At 46.2% G+C, this 18,003-nt stretch overlaps 1 protein-coding gene and 1 pseudogene across 1 annotated transcript in view; both read right to left on the bottom strand.

Moving 5' to 3' along the window:
• The window catches only part of LOC142584535 (uncharacterized), a 714,262-nt gene that overhangs the window by 580,669 nt on the left and 115,590 nt on the right, over positions 1–18,003 (bottom strand). The gene's annotated exons all lie outside the window — the stretch shown is intronic.
• On the bottom strand, positions 11,132–13,744 carry LOC142584481 (uncharacterized; annotated as a pseudogene).

Below are 18,003 nucleotides of genomic sequence, written 5' to 3'. Positions count from 1 at the left end.
GGGATGGCATAGACAACGTTACGAGTACAGGTTACAAATTGTTTGCGATGTTGGGTAGAACATGAGGGCCTTTTGTTATTTTCTGTGTTAACCTGTTTGCATAGCTTCTGTAGACGCTCCGGGGCGGAGAAAACTACGTCTACTCCCAATTTCGCCGCTATTCTTCTGAGATTATGAGAAATGCAATGAATGTATGGTACCACAGCAACTTTCTTTGCTCTAGCATTGGTACTGCTTGCATTCGACGCGTTTTTGCACTTTTTGCTTAAGCCCTCCGCGACAGAAGTTAGCATGCGCATCGGGTAACCAGAATCTGCCAGGCACTTGGCCTGCTCTTTGAGACTGGCTTCCATTTTGTGGTCACATGACTTCGTCAAAGAATTGTTGAAACACGATGTCACTACTGCGCGTTTTACAAGTTTTGAATGAGCAGAATGAAATGGTAGGACTGGCTTATTGCCTCTCGGCTGATAACTCCAGCATGTCATTTGTGGATAAAAGTACAATCCCAAGTCTAAAAACCTTATGAAATTGCCTATGGGGACTTCATGTGTCAAAGACAAAGGGGACAACACTTTAGTGAATGAGGTTACGGTTTTTGAAACCAGCGAGTCAAAATTGTCTGATTTGTTATTTAGAATGATTAGAAAATCGTCAACGAATCTGAACACTTTTGCGACATCGGTGTCATTTTTTAGGCGTTCATCAAGAACCTGGTCACAGTTAGCTAGAAACAAGTCACTTAAGCAGGGAGCAATACATGACCCAATGCATATGCCATCTTTTTGTTTGACAACATTTCCTTCCCAAGTCGCGTAAGTCAAGTTAACATAAAAACGAAGAAGTTCTAAAAATCTGTCGCTAGTCAAACCACAAGCGTTCTGAAAACGAACCGCTCCAAACTTGTCAATGCTATCAGACACACATTGCATCACGTCATTCTGTGGGAGGGAATAATACAGATCTTTTAAGTCAATAGAAAAAGCGACCAGATCTCTGTTTTGACAGTCTTTAAAGAATTCCACTACTTGTTCTGACTTGGTTACCAAAAATGGGTCGTCGATTGGCAAGAGCTTTAAGTGCTCTTGTAAGTAGGTCGCTACATGTTTCTGCCAAGTAGCATTCTCTGACACTATTACTCTGAGGTGACATTCCGGCTTATGCGTTTTTGCAGAGAAAAACAATTCAAGGTCCCCCTTTGTGCTTTTTTCAATAGACAGAGATAAGCCATCTAGTTTGAAGCTTCTGCATAGCTTCTTTGCTTCATTTTGGACTTTCTTAAGTGTTACGTCCTTGTGGACCCTGAAAGTTGACGAAATGGCTTCACAAGCCTTTGAATTATACAGCGTCCTGTTCATCACCACGAAACCACCCTCCTTATCCGCAGGGATGAGCGTGAGCGCATTGTCTTTCAAGAACTTAACAGTCCTGTTCAAGGAGAGCTTTTCGCTAAGGGGACGGGACTGCGTAAGCACATCCACAGCCTCTGATACACACCTTTCCGACTCGGCTTCAGGTACACGCTTTGACACTTGGCGTACCATTGCCAACAGATCGGGAGCAGACTTCTTTGGCTGAGTCGCTGAGTTTTCTGCAGATTAATTTTCAGACCCACCCTTCTGCTTTGCCTCTCCAGGTCAGTGAGCATGCATTGCAATTGGTCTCCTGAGTTACTAAGCAAGGCAATATCATCAGCGAATCGCAAGTTGCTAAGGTATTCTCCATTAACTTTTATCCCCAACTCTTCCCACTGCAGGTTTTTGAACAGCTCCTGTAAACATGTTGTGAATAGCATTGGAGAGATCGTATCTCCCTGTCTGACGCCTTTCTTTATTGGGATTTTGTTGCTTTCTTTGTGGAGGACTACGGTGGCTGTGGAGCCGCTATAGATATCTTCCAGTATTTTTACATATGGCTCATCTACACCCTGATTCCGTAATGCCTCCATGACTGCTGAGGTTTCGACTGAATCAAACGCTTTCTCGTAATCAATGAAAGCTATATGTAAGGGTTGGTTATATTCTGCACATTTCTCTATCCCTTGATTGATAGTGTGAATATGGTCTATTGCTGAGTAGCCTTTACGGAATCCTGCCTGGTCCTTTGGTTGACAGAAGTCTAAGGTGTTCCTGATTCTATTTGCGATTACCTTAGTAAATACTTTGTAGGCAACGGACAGTAAGCTGATCGGTCTATAATTTTTCAAGTCTTTGGCGTCCCCTTTCGTATGGATTAGGATTATGTTAGCGTTCTTCCAAGATTCCGGTATGCTCGAAGTTATGAGGCATTGCGTATATAGGGTGGCCAGTTTCTCTAGAACAATCTGACCACCATCCTCCAACAAATCTGCTGTTACCTGATCCTCCCCAGCTGCCTTCCCCCGTTCCATAGCTCCTAAGGCTTTCTTTCTTCTTCTGGCGTTACCTGTGGGATTTCAAATTCCTCTAGGCTATTCTCTCTTTCACTATCATCGTGGGTGCCACTGGTACTGTGTAAATCTCTATAGAACTCCTCAGCCACTTGAACTATCTCATCCATATTAGTAACGATATTGCCAGCTTTGTCTCTTAACGCACACATCTGATTCTTGCCTATTCCTAGTTTCTTCACTGTTTTTAGGCTTCCTCCGTTCCTGAGAGCCTGTTCAATTCTATCCACATTATAGTTCCTGATGTCCGCTGTCTTACGCTTGTTGATTAACTTAGAAAGTTCTGCCAGTTCTATTCTAGCTGTAGGGATAGAGGCTTTCATACATTGGCGTTTCTTGATCAGATCTTTCGTCTCCTGCGATAGCTTACTGGTTTCCTGTCTAACGGCGTTACCACCGACTTCTATTGCGCACTTCTTAATGATGCCCATGAGATTTTGGTTCACTGCTTCAACACTAAGGTCCTCTTCCTGAATTAAAGCCGAATACCTGTTCTGTAGCTTGATCCGGAATTCCTCTAGTTTCCCTCTTATCGCTAACTCATTGATTGGCTTCTTGTGTACCAGTTTCTTCCGTTCCCTCCTCAAGTCTAGGCTAATTCGAGTTCTTACCATCCTATGGTCACTGCAGCGTACCTTGCCGAGCACGTCTACATCTTGTATGATGCCAGGGTTCGCGCAGAGTATGAAGTCGATTTCATTTCTAGTCTCACCATTCGGGCTCCTCCACGTCCACTTTCGGCTAACCCGCTTGCGGAAAAAGGTATTCATTATCCGCATATTATTCTGTTCTGCAAACTCTAGTAATAACTCTCCTCTGCTATTCCTAGAGCCTATGCTATATTCCCCCACTGACTTGTCTCCAGCCTGCGCCTTGCCTACGCTGGCATTGAAGTCGCCCATTAGTATAGTGTATTTTGTTTTGACTTTACCCATCGCCGATTCCACGTCTTCATAAAAGCTTTCGACTTCCTGGTCATCATGACTGCATGTAGGGGCATAGACTTGTACCACCTTCAATTTGTACTTCTTATTAAGTTTCACAACAAGACCTGCCACCCTCTCGTTAATGCTATAGAATTCCTGTATGTTACCAGCTATTTCCTTATTAATCAGGAATCCGACTCCTAGTTCTCGTCTCTCCGCTAAGCCCCGGTAGCACAGTACGTGCCCGCTTTTTAGCACTGTATATGCTTCTTTTGTCCTCCTAACCTCACTCAGCCCTATTATATCCCATTTACTACCCTCTAATTCCTCCAATAACACTGCTAGACGCGCCTCACTAGATAACGTTCTAACGTTAAACGTTGCCAGGTTCAGATTCCAATGGCGGCCTGTCCGGAGCCAGGTATTCTTAGCACCCTCTGCTGCGTCACAGATCTGACCGCCGCCGTGGTCAGTTGCTTCGTGGCTGCTGGGGACTGAGGGCCGGGGTTTGATTGTTGTATTCATATAGGAGGTTGTGGCTAAGTACTGCACCAGGGTGGCCAATCCTGCTCTGGTGAGAGAGTGCATTACCGGTTCTGGTCACCGGGATCAGGCCGCACTCCAGGCCTGTTTGTGCAATTTTCTCAACACACGGTATTTTTTTTTTTTTCTATTTTCCAGTGGAGAATTGCGCGGCACCGGGATTTGAACCACGGTCCTTTTGCATGGGAGGCGGATACTCTACCGTCCCCACAGGAGTTAAATTAAAAAATTAAATTATGGGGTTTTACGTGACAAAACCACTTTCTCATTATGAGGCACGCCGTAGTGGAGGACTCCGGAAATTTCGACCACCTGGGGTTCTTTAACGTGCACCTAATTCTAAGTACACGGGTGTTTTCGCATTTCGCCCCCATCGAAATGCGGCCGCCGTGGCCGGGATCCGATCCCGCGACCTCGTGCTCAGCAGTCTAACACCATAGTCACTGAGCAACCACTGCAAGTCCCGCAGGAGTTGTACGCCTCATTTAACCTACAGTGGTGCCCTATTTGATCAGTCAAGGTGGACCAATCTGAGCTCGTTTATACCGCACGGATGGCACTCGGCTAGAGAACCTGGTATTTATGACCTGCACATGTGTGGCCATACATAATTGAGGATATAATAATTTATTTAGGAGGGTTCCCGTGCAGTGATAAAATAAAGGAAAAGACATTAAAAGGAAAGAAAAAGAAAGAAAAAAAGGGGGGGAGGGAAAAGGAACATAACAGGTGATTTGAACTCGTGACCCTAGGATGTTGCCCGGAAAGATAGCTCAGTCGGTTGGTTCGTCAGGCCCCAGGTTACTTTCAAGCGCGATAGCTCCTGCTCCGAGCTTCATACTTACGTGAAAAGGGACTGATGTTGTCCGCAACAATTGAGGAAGGCATACTTTTTTGGAAAATGGCCGCCCAAGGAGAAGAGTGAACTCGAGCGGCTTTAGAGACTAGGAAAACTGCCTTAAAATATTTAGACTTGAGGGAAAGCTTCGTTAACAAACTATAACATGGCAATCAGCACTCGAATATGACGAGAGAAATTATTGAGATGTGGAAAATTCCCTTGAAATAAATATGGTTTGCGAGACAAATGCTTGTAAGTATTGAACATCTTAAAAGATGAGGGGGAATATGCGCTCACCAAGAGGGCATCGTCCGCACGAGACCACCACCAGGCACCTTACTGAGACATGGAGAGCTCTGCGGCCGGAACAAAGCCTCCCTTCTCCGCCGGCCAAGAGGGGAAAATGCACTTTCCGATCGCTCAAGGTTGCGCGGACATAGTATAACTCTAGCGTCTAGGAAAAGCTTAAACAGGTGCGAGGGTGGCACGCATAGCGTGGGAAGCTAGCCGCCAGAATAACTATCTCAAGGACTACTGCTGACGAGGGCGAAATACCTTTGTGTAATTATAATAACCCTAATAGGACTACTTACGAAAGAAAAAAAGGAAACGGCCCAGAGGGTTCTACTACGCGAGCTATGACTGATAATATTTAGACTTGAGCGAAAGCTTCATTAACAAACGATAGCACAGCAATCAGCACTCGAATATAATTATAACCCTAATAATAATTGTAAATATTCATCTCATCTATGGGATCTAATGCGCGCGTTGTTGCTTTGTCTCTGCGTGTAGTAGTTAAGAGAGCCAGTTTAAGGGCGGAGGAGAAGGAAGGAAAGGAAAGCAAAATTGGAGCGCAGTGGTTTTAAAGCGCACCCTTGGTAGAGAAACTGAAGGCGATATAAGCGTGCGTGGCCATGATACGCACACGACAAACTGCCTTAAAATATTTAGACTTGAGGGAAAGCTTCGTTAACAAACGAGAGCACAGCAATCAGCCCTCGAATATAATTATAACCCTAATATTAATTGTAAATATTCATCTCATCAATGGGATCTAATGCGCGCGTTGTTGCTTTGTCTCTGCGTGTAGTAGTTAAGAGAGCCAGTTTATGGGCGGAGGAGAAGGAAGGAAAGGAAAGCAAAATTGGAGCGCAGTGGTTTTAAAGCGCACCCTTGGTAGAGAAACTGAAGGCGATATAAGCGTGCGTGGCCATGATACGCACACGACAAACTGCCTTAAAATATTTAGACTTGAGGGAAAGCTTCGTTAACAAACGAGAGCACAGCAATCAGCCCTCGAATATAATTATAACCCTAATATTAATTGTAAATATTCATCTCATCTATGGGATCTAATGCACGCGCTGTTGCTTTGTCTCTGCGTCTAGTAAAGAGAGCCAGTTTAAGAGGGGAGAAGAAGGAAGGAAAGGAAATTCTCTGAAGCAAAATTGCAGCGCCGTGGTTTTAAAGCGCAACCATTGTAGAGAAACGGAAGGCGATATTAGCATGCGTGGCCATGACACGCACACGACAAACTGCCTTAAAATATTTAGACTTGAGGGAAAGCTTCGTTAACAAACGATAGCACAGCAATCAGCACTCGAATATAATTATAACCCTAATATTAATTGTAAATATTCATCTCATCTATGGGATCTAATGCACGCGCTGTTGCTTTGTCTCTGCGTCTAGTAAAGAGAGCCAGTTTAAGAGGGGAGAAGAAGGAAGGAAAGGAAAGTCTCTGAAGCAAAATTGCAGCGCCGTGGTTTTAAAGCGCAACCATTGTAGAGAAACGGAAGGCGATATTAGCATGCGTGGCCATGACACGCACACGACAAACTGCCTTAAAATATTTAGACTTGAGGGAAAGCTTCGTTAACAAACGATAGCACAGCAATCAGCACTCGAATATAATTATAACCCTAATAATAATTGTAAATATTCATCTCATCTATCGGATCTAATGCGCGCGTTGTTGCTTTGTCTCTGCGTGTAGTAGTTAAGAGAGCCAGTTTAAGGGCGGAGAAGAAGGAAGGAAAGGAAAGCGAAATTGCAGCGCCGTGGTTTTAAATCGCACCCTTGGTAGAGAAACGGAAGACGATCTAAGCGTGCGTGGCCATGATACGCACATGACAAACTGCCTTAAAATTGTTAGACTTGAGGGAAAGCTTCGTTAACAAACGATAGCACAGCAATCAGCACTCGAATATAATTATAACCCTAATAATAAATGTAAATATTCATCTCATCTATGGGATCTAATGCGCACGTTGTTGCTTTGTCTCTGTGTGTAGTAGTAGTTAAGAGAGCCAGTTTAAGGGCGGAGAAGAAGGAAGGAAAGGAAAGCAAAATTGCAGCGCCGTGGTTTTAAAGCGCACCCTTGGTAGAGAAACGGAAGGCGATATAAGCGTGCATGGCCATGATACGCACACAACAAACTGCCTTAAAATATTTAGACTTGAGGGAAAGCTTTATTAACAAACGATAGCACAGCAATCAGCACTCGAATATATTTATAACCCTAATAATATTTGTAAATATTCATCACATCTATGGTATCTAATGCGCGCACTGTTGCTTTGTCTCTGCGCGTAGTAGTTAAGAGAGCCAGTTTAAGGGCGGAGAAGAAGGAAGGAAAGTCTCTGAAGCAAAATTGCAGCGCCGTGGTTTTAAAGCGAAACCGTGGTAGAGAAACGGAAGGCGATATAAGCGTGCGTGGCCATGATACACGACAAATTGCCTTAAAATAGTTAGACTTCAGGGAAAGCTTCATTAACAAGCTATAACACGGCAATCAGCACTCGAATACGACGAGAGAAATTATTGAGACGTGGAAAATTCCCTTGAAATAAATATCGTTTGCAAGACAAATGCTAGTAAGTATTGAATCTCTTAAAAGGTGAGGGGGAATATGCGCTCACCGAACGGGCATCGTCCGCATGAGACCACCACCAGGCACCTTACTCAGACGTGGAGGGCTCTGCGGCCGGAACAAAGCCTCCCTTCTCCGCTGGCCAAGAGGGGAAAATGCACTTTCCGATCGCTCAAGGTTGCGCGGACATAGTATAACTCTAGCGTCTAGGAAAAGCTTAAACAGGAGCGAGGGCGGCACGCATAGCGTGGAAGGCTAGCCGCCAGAATGACTATTTCAAGGACTGCTGCTGACGAGGGCGAAATACCTTCGTGTAATTATAATAACCCTAATAGGACTATTTTCGAAAGAAAAAGAGGAAACGGCCCAGAGGGCTATACTACGAGAGCTATGACTGATAATTTCCTATATATATATATATACATATATATATATATATATATATTCATCTCATCTATGGCATCGCATGCGCGCGCTGTTGCTTTGTCTCTGCGTGTAGTAGTTAAGAGAGCCAGTTTAAGGGCGGAGAAGAAGGAAGGAAAGGAAAGTCTATGAAGCAAAATTTGCAGCGCCGTGGTTTTAAAGCGCACCCGTGGTAGAGAAACGGAAGGCGATATAAGCGTGCGTGGCCATGATACGCACATGACAAACTGCCTTAAAATATTTAGACTTGAGGGAAACCTTCGTTAACAAACGATAGCACAGCAATCAGCACTCGAATATAATTATAACCCTAATAATAATAGTAAATATTCATCTCATCTATGGGATCTAATGCGCGCGTTGTTGCTTTGGCTCTGCAAGTAGTAGTTAGAGAGCCAGTTTAAGGGCGGAGAAGGAAGGAAAGGAAAGCAAAATTGCAGCGCCGTGGTTTTAAAGCGCACCCTTGGTAGAGAAACGGAAGGCGATATAAGCGTGCGTGGCCATGATATGCACACGACAAACTGCCTTAAAATATTTAGACTTGAGGGAAAGCTTCGTTAACAAACGATAGCACAGCAATCGGCAATCGAATATAATTATAATCCCAATAACAATTGTAAATATTCATCTCATCTATGGTATCTAATGCGCGCACTGTTGCTTTGTCTCTGCGCGTAGTAGTTAAGAGAGCCAGTTTAAGGGCGGAGAAGAAGGAAGGAAAGGAAAGTCTCTGAAGCAAAATTGCAGCGCCGTGGTTTTAAAGCGCAACCGTGGTAGAGAAACGGAAGGCGATATAAGCGTGCGTGGCCATGATACGCACACGACAAACTGCCTTAAAATAGTTAGACTTGAGGGAAAGCTTCGTTAAACTATAACACGGCATTCAGCACTCGAATACGACGAGAGAAATTATTGAGACGTGGAAAATTCCCTTGAAATAAATATGGTTTGCGAGACAAATGCTTGTAAGTATTGAACCTCTTAAAAGATGAGGGTGAATAAGCGCTCACCGAGAGGGCATCGTCCGCATGAGACCACCACCAGGCACCTTACTGAGACGTGGAGGGCTCTGCGGCCGGATCAAAGCCTCCCTTCTCCGCCGGCCAAGAGGGCCAAAAGCTCGTAAGTCAACCTCAACTGTCCTGACATACTCTCAGCCCATGCACGACGCCTCCGTGTTGTGTTTCACTGCTTTAAAGAGTTTATTTTGGTTTGGATGAGGGACACCTGCATCTCAGCATCAGCCAACACTGTTTTTTGAGCTCAAGCTCCTTCAAAACGTCAGCAGCATGCTTCTTTTCCCGTTCATTCCTCAATGCGTAGGTGCTTTCTGTTCTTGTCCTTCCGCCCCTCGCTCGCCCCACAGATCATTTGGAGCATCTTCTTGCTCAGTTGCATAGTCCACGTACGATTTTTCAAACACCCTAGGGTCCGCAAAAACGTCCGAAAAATCGGCCAGTTGGAAAAAATAAATGCGCGTCATTTACTGCCCGTAAGGGCTCGAACCGCCACAGGCACATTCGAAAATGCTCTGAAGGCCTCTCGGTACACGTATCAGGCATATCGGCGCTCGTACTGTGACAGAAAATACCGGGTGCACGCATGTATAATTAAGGAACACATACTGTGTCCCATGGCAACAGCCCCTTCCCACGCTTGTTATGCTTCACTGCAATACTTTTGCGTATGCTTTCGCAAGGAACATTGCTGTGCAGAGGCAAAGCTGACTTTCGGGAAAAGGCATTATGCAACGCACCGTGCTTTCCAAGCTTTTAAGCCAATCGCGAGAACCACAAAGGCGGAGTCCATGCTATTGTTGACAGCAGCGAATTCTTTCAATAAAAAACATGGCACCCAATGGCAAGAAGCTTCATAGCAAACTTCGAAGCAGCTAGGCCTAGCGTTGCCGCAGTGGTGGCTAGGGCTGCCAGCGGACTGCGTGCGAGAGCGCCGGTTCAAGGCGGCGAGGTTAATCAATATGGCAGCAGTGGTGGCTTTGATTAATGCAGTTCCGCACCTGCGGTCACGGCAAAACGTTCGGAAAATTGGACGGTGAAAAGTTCTTGCATCCGAAATTTCAAACGTTCTGAAACATTGACTCTATGGGGTACGTGGTGCTGCCGCGAAGCCGCCCAAATTATCGGGAATCCGGACAGTCGGTCACTGACTGTGCACTGGCAACTTTACAGCCGACGACAGCGCATCAAAGACGACTCATTACGATTCCTGTCTGTTACTCGGGCCAGTATTCGTGACTTTCGACCCTTTCAATAAAATTACAGCTAATTTTCCCTGATAGAGGCACAAGTTCCCTGAGTTTTCCCTGAGTTTTTCCAGACTACTCAAAATCCCTGAGCATTCCAGGTTTTCCCGGTTGGTAGACAACCTGTGTTTTTGATCCCTAGAAAAATTCTATAAGGAGGAGGCCGAGCTGCAACGTGAGCTAAATTCAGTTACAAATCACAAAATTGCTCAAAATGTTTGAAACCTTTTGAAGTAACTTGCGAGGAAAAATCTTACTGAAATCCTTGATAATATTCGAGTCTATATGAATTTGGTCGTTAATGGCTGCGGCAAAATCATGGGCAATTTCGAAAATTTGTCTTGTAGTCAGTGTGTTGGAACGAAATGAAAATAAAAATGAAAGAAAACAATATTTTTGCCCGGAACAAAACAAACGATATGTTACAGTCGAACCCACTTGGAACAATACCGGTTTTAACAATATAAGGGTTATAACAATGAGAAGCTATTCCACCGTCAACCAAGGCTGGACTACGAAACTTTGCAATTGTATAATTGTGTCATGATACAATACAAGATACTCGGACAGCAAATGTTTGAGATATACAGACAAAATACTACCGCAATTATTGTATCCGATACAATGCTTTCCATTTGTGTCTTAAGATACTTTGATGCATTCACAACTGTCTTATTACAGATTGGTATAATGTAGCAACAACCACGTATGCACAAAGAGGTATGCTTGGTAATTTCTTCACTCTGACTAACATTCATTATGCAAAAAAGGTGAGGCATGCAGACAGGACACAAGAGAAGTCAACAACACGAGCGCCAACAGTCAGCTAAAGGGAGCACTGAGGCAAAAAAAAGAAAGAAGACACAAAACTCATCTGCGCAAGCCCTGGAATGGTATCACCACGTGTCAGTCGGGTACATATGCCGGTCTACGTGAGAGATAGCTGTTAAGGTACTTGATCTCTTCTTTATGCAGGGTTCGTACACAATATTTGGCTGAAAATTCAAGGACATTTCAAGGATTTCAAGGATGCAAAAAGGCAGAATTCAAGGAGTGTTAGCATAATTTTATTTGCTCACATGACTTAAGAAAGGAGCCCTATTTTCGCATTAATTTCTCTTTCAAGAGCTGTTATCTCCGCTTCTTTTTCTTTGGCTGTTCGACGAAAACTGTTGGCCTTGACAAGATAAGTCAGGTCATTTTTTGCTTCGGCGTCTTCTGAAAAGCGATCCGCTGACTCCTGCAAGCACTTAAGAGTTTTTTGGAGCTTTGTCTCCTTCTCTTGCATGCTCTGCAGCTCTAGCTCGAGTTCTTTTCTCTTCAAGGTTACCTGCTGTGCTACAGCTTGCTTCTTCTGTTCGTCCACGTATAACGCATACCTATGCCTGGCTTGGCGCACTGATGACTTCAGTTCTTTTGACAGCGGAACGTTAAGCAGCCCACCGTGGGTTTTCACGGCCTCGCAGATGACTCGTTGTGAGATATACGAGAGCTCTGCCATATTTTCGACCGCGATCTGCTTGTTTTCACTGAAACCTCTTTCTACTGACGCCTCCCATGGCTAAGCAAGAGAAGGACCTTCAGTACTTCCCACAACATCGAGAACGCCGGGTCATGCTTCAAAAGGTGCACGAAGAGAACGTCAAGGCGTTCCTGGTCTCTTACATAGTTTTGCAGTTCATGCCGTTTTTCTTGGCAGAACTGAATGTACTGTGCACACACAATATCGCTCTTGTGCTCAGAAAGAAGCTTGCTGTCAATTAAACAGTTAAGAACAACTTTCAGCTTCCCAAGGCACATTTCTGTCTTTGACATCTCTCTGGGGTCGAAACATGACAACCCTCGAACCAGAGGGTACCTAATAGGACTTCTCTCCATGATTTTCAGGATCATGTTTACAATGAACTTCCGACACTCACCCCTAAATTCAAAAACACACTTGGTACTCGCTTTTCCGCTCTTTAAGATCTTCTCAGCCACTCGTCCAACGTCCACCTTCTCAAGTGACATGTAATTGGCAGTATCATGAACATCAATTCGCAGCAGTTTTGTGATGCTCGTGGCTTCTGTAAACACCGAGCGCTTCATGAACCTTGCAAGGAGGCTCCTCAAGACAGTTTCGAGCTCTTTCGCTAAAAAAGATGTCTTTGGAGAATCACTCTGAAAAACAGTCAAGAAATGCTGCACAACGATTGCAATATTTAGGGAAAAGTTCAGTTTCGCAAGTGCAAGCTGGTCCTTTAAAAAATCACTGACGTTCTCATACGCTCTGCATTTCGGCAAGGGTAGCCTATGGTCGCTCACTGCTTCGGTGTAGTGCCTCAAATGCTCCCACATAGCCAGGGCTCTCTCCAGTACTGGCACGTTCTCGACCCAACGGTGGGGTACGAAAGGAAGTGGAAAAAGCTTGCTCCTTGTTTCTTCAACAAAATCTTCACGGCAGGCCGGTGCATCATGGAGGAGTGAGAATAAGCTCAACAGAAAGGTGTCAACTGGCCAGCTCGTCGCATGCATTCCTGCTTTGTAAGCATTATGTACTGTGTGCAAGCCACATGAACCAATATCCAAGCACTGAACTTGAAAGTCATTCTTCATGTGCTGCTGCAACTTGTTGAAAAGACTCCAGTTGACATTCGGGCCGTCCATAGAGAGCTGCACAATCCTACTCAGGGGAAAAGACGCGAGTGTTTCCGTCAACTTCTGCATAAGGTCATCCGCTGTGCTGTGGCCCATGAATGTCGAAGTCAGGTATCTGGTTGTCACCTCACAGTTGTTCCACAATCTGACATGACCATCAAGTTGTTTTCATTGCAGGTATTCATTCAAGGTTTCCTCAAAAAGCACAACAAAATTGTCAGACTTCTCCATCATTTGTTGTACCTGCGAAGTGAAAAATGGGCGTAGACCGTGGCACGCGTTTCTTCTCAGAGCAAGTGAAGCTTCTCGCGACCTTGCGATCCGGAAACATCTTTTGGAATAGCTGGGAAATGGATCCACAGGAGCTGTAGGAGTAGTGTGACGACACAACTTTCATCGTCCACAAAATCTCGGCTTCGATCACGAAATCATGCTTTCTGCAGTCTTCGTCAAGTATCGCAGCCCGAGAGGAAGTTGTGGTTTCACGCTTTCAAGGAGCCGCGGACATCAGATTTCCCGCTTGCACGAAAGTTGGGACGGATGAGCAGCCCTCACCTGCTGCAGTCTTGGATCGGTGCTTCGCGCCTTTCTGGTGGCTCTTCAAGGCACATTCCCCCATCGTTGCAATGTCGACCGTCTTCTGACATATTGCGCACTTTGCTCGATAAGGATCGCTTGGTTCCGGTCTCACCCAGTGACGATAGTCCGTATGTTGCAGCCACGCAGACTGAAACTTTCACTTCCCGCCTGGCATCTTGTCAAAGCAAACACACAATGCAAACGCGAACTTCACTGAAATGGCGCGCATGAGGCCGACAGACGGTCCAACTATAGTGCCTAAAAGAGCACTCAATAGTGCGCCGAGCGCGGGTGTCGCGGTAGCACCGAGAGTGACGCCTGCCGCCGCCTGCTTGGTGCGCTGTACTACGAGACTGAGCCGGACCATGCTGAGGCATGGGTGGACTTCAGGCGAGACACGACGCGTGCCTCCCCATTTGCCAGGCGATCTGCCTCTGTAATGTTCTTGTCTCAATCCGCGATACATTCGGGGTCTGCGGACGCACTGGGTAATGAGAGGAGCCGTTTCTTTCCACGTCTGTCTGGGAAATCGCAGTTTCACGACCTGTTTAATGTTTCTTTTGAGAGACGAGCGCACACATAGACCCAAACACCCACTCACAAGAAGAAAAGACTGCAACGAAAGCGGCAGCAAGGCACAAACTGAACTACGCATTGCAATGAACGCATCGCAAACGAACGCCATTCGAACTCCCCACGGTTTAGCATGGTGACGACAGGCATCGCCGTCTGGTGGCCCGCGGTGGCAGGCATCACTGCCCGTGCCAACGTCGCGCGTTGCAGATGCTCGGTGGACGGTGCACTAGAGTATATTCTAGGCACTGTAACGGACCGAGCGATATGCCTCGCATTGGATTGGATTCGGTTTCCGATGCATATTAGTTGCCAGACGACGTAGGGGCTGCGGGATTTAAAACCGAAACTTCTTGATGTTGCCCTTTAGTCAACACAGCTTGTTTTCATGGGCATTCGTAAGCGAAAAGGCCTTTTGAAATCAGCGAGACTTGCAGAGGCACGTCGTTAATTTTCTTTATCGGAACAAATCCCACGGGATTTTCAAGGATTACAAGGAGATCACGAGTATTCAAGTAGTTTCAAAGGCCCTTGAACTTATACTGTCAATATCAAGGATATTCAAGGGTTTCAAGGGGCTGTGCGAACCCTGTTTATGTAATGTAATCGAAGGTTGGCTCACGTACGGACTTTCACCATTGTAGATATGCCATGCCTCTACCATAAGACGCGTATTTTCATTCTTGCGCCTGTACAATATCGCGCATTCATCTACTCTGGCGTGCAGTTACAATCTTAGCAATGTAGGGAAAGATTAGAAGGCGATCCACGACCTTTTATGTTCCATTAGCCTCTGATTGATACACCGCCCCGTTTGCCCTACACAGAATTGGCCACAGCTAAAGGGAACTTTATAAACCACACCCATACTACAGTCAGTAAAACTGTTGTTCTTATTGTGCTTCACTGGAAAAATATCTGAGATATGCCCTGCTGTGCAGAAGAAAAAGGAGCAGGTAAAAGGCAAAGAAAGAACAGATATTTGTATCGCGCATAGTAGACACACACGAACAGCCGTGTCTTTCTCAGCTGTTCGTGTGTGACTTCCTGTGCGCTTATTTTCCGTTGATCCACATATAATTATGTATATGTTATGTGAAATACACAGAAATACCAGGCCCGCACTATGTAATACATACTGACACAATGATGTGGGGCTCCCGCACCGCGTGACGGCACGCGCAAAGGTCGGCGCCATGAATGGTGACGAAGCGCGTAAGGTGCACTTTCTTCTTCTGGCCCTTCTGTCTTTTACAAGACACCGCCTTCAATCTACATTACATTTTTCTGCTGGAGGTGCGAGTACATGCTATCACTCACACATTGAACACCATCTACAAGCCCAGTACGAAGTCTGGTCGAGCTGACTCCTGTTCACGTACGGACAAGCCGTCGACTTCAAGGACTGCCACCTGAGCACAAGCCTCTGCCCAATCGAGTCATAAGGATGAGTACATCAGTTCCATCTTCTTCCTCAATGGCACCGACAGAGGTCGTCCTTAACCAACCGCGAATCCCCACATCCTTCCATGGGGACACCTTCGAGGATGTTGAGGACTGGCTTGATCACTTCGAGCGTGTCGCAGAATTAAACGGCTGGACTCCAGAGCGCAAGCTACACAACGCCTACTTTGCCATCGAGGACTATGCGCGGACATGATTTGAGAACCGGGAGGCGGCCCTATCGACATGGGACGAATTTCAAGGGCAGCTAATCACCACATACGGCAGCCTTGATCGCAAGGAGAGAGCTGAATCTGCAATTCAGGCGAGAGTACAACGGCCGAACGAAAGCGCCGCAATGTTTGTCGAAGATATGTGCAGACTTTTCCGATGCACGAATCCATCCATGCCGGAAGAAAAGAAGCTCAGGAACTTGATGCACGGTGTCAAGCAAGAGTCATTCAGTGGCCTAATACGCAACCCACCAAAGACCATTGCAGAGTTTCTCGCAGAAGCCATATCAATGGAAAAGGCACTGCAGCAGGGAACAAGGCAGTACAACCGCGACGTGTCGACCCTATCGCGTGACCCTCTCGCCATACCCTTCGACAATACCGATACCTTGCGGGAGCTCATTCAGGGTGTCTACCAAGCTGACAGTTCCAAATTCCCTGAGTTTTCCAGGTTTTTCCTGAGCACTTTTGCTAAATTCCCTGAATGAGCCAGAACTTTGTTTTATGTCAAGACAGGCTGACACCATGTTGCCCGATGCTGTCACTTGTGGGGATGCGCGACTCTCGCGCGTACCCTGATGTTTTTCCCGCATATCGCGTCTCCTGTACTCCCGCTTCGCCGCGTGGCCTGCGTGACGCCTGCGCCGACCGATGTGGTTGAAGCGCAGTGCGAGAGATGGCGCGAGTGTTGCGCTGCTAACGCCGCCGACAGGCGAGGTTACCTGGGCGCCGAAGGGAAGGCGCTTGCTCGCTGGGGTTCGAGACAGCAAGCAGCACGGACGTGCCGTGCCGCGCGTGAAGCGACCCTCTTCCCCGGCGGGTCGGCGCGCGGCGTGGACTTCCCGCGAGCGAGCGCGGCGACCCATGCTTCTGCGAGACCGCCTCGCGTGGCCGCCTTCGAACGCGCCACGATTCGCGTGACCATACACGCGAAGGACCAGGCGTTGGGATCCAGTGGGGCGAACATATTCGCTCGCTTCCGGTCGCGGTGAGTCAGACTTCTAGATTTGTCGCGCGCCCATCGGCATGTTTTGTGGATAGCAACTCGGCTAGCAGGCACTGATCTATGAAAGGTGCAATAAATGCCCTTGTGATTGTTTGCACTACTGTGTTGTCGTTCCTTTGTCCCAAGAGTACGGGTGTGAGAGACCCCACACACTCTCTAGTAAGCATGTTGAAACAAAAAATGACTTAATCCAGTTTGAATATTAAGGAGTAATATCTATTTTATTTAAAAAGAAAACAGAAGGAAGGTGTTAGTAAAATGCACAGTGAAAAAAATGATAAAGCCAATTGCAAATTGGCTCAAACATTTTCAAATACGAATGTAAGGAGATGCATACATAAGTAAATATTTTTTTGAATATGAGCTATTTCTATCAACTGATAGCAAGCTCATCGGTATGAGGCCTGAACTTTGTCACAACTAAGATTCTCTCTCAGCAGCTGGGAAGTCAATCTCAACTGTCCTGACAATGACATACTCTCAGCCCGTACAAAACATCTGTGTTGGGTTTCACTGCTTTAAATAGCTTATTTTGGTTTGAATGAGAGAAACCTGCATCTCGGCATCAGCCAACGCTTTTTTTTTTTTTAGTTCAAGCTCCTTTAAAGAGGTGGCAGCACGCTTCATTTCCCGTTAATTCCTCAGGACGTCGGTCCTTCCTGTTCTCATCCTCCTTCTGCCACACGTTCACCCCATGGATCATTTGAAGCATCCTCTTGGTCAGTTGTACAGTCAACGTCCGATTTTTCGGACTCCCTAGTGGCCGCAAAAACATCCGAAATATCGGGCAGTCCGAAAAAAATGAATGCATGTCTCTAACTGCCTATAAGGGCTAAAATTGGCACAGGCACGTCCGCAAAAGTTCTTAAGGCCTGCCAGTACACTTATTAGGCATATCAGTGCTCGTACTGTGACAGGAGTGGGGGTGCATGCGCGTATATTTAAGGAATACATACTGCGTCCCGTGACAATTGCCCCTTCTCATGCTTGTTAAGCTTCACCGCCTCACACTGCTGTAATGAGGCGAAGCTAACTTTCGGAGACTGGCATTGCGAAACGCACTGTGTGCGCTCTGCGAGCTTCGAAGCCAATGGCGAAGATTACAAACGTGGTGTTGGTGCCATTGCTGACAGCGGCGAATTCTTTCAATAAAAAACACGGCACCGCACGGCAAGAAGCTTAACAGCGAACGTAGAAGCAGCTAGGTCTAACGTTGCCGTGGTGGTGGCTACG

Source organism: Dermacentor variabilis, chromosome 6 (genome assembly GCF_050947875.1).
Source record: "Dermacentor variabilis isolate Ectoservices chromosome 6, ASM5094787v1, whole genome shotgun sequence".
Lineage (NCBI taxonomy): Eukaryota > Metazoa > Arthropoda > Arachnida > Ixodida > Ixodidae > Dermacentor > Dermacentor variabilis.
This window is presented reverse-complemented; position numbering and strand designations above follow the sequence as displayed.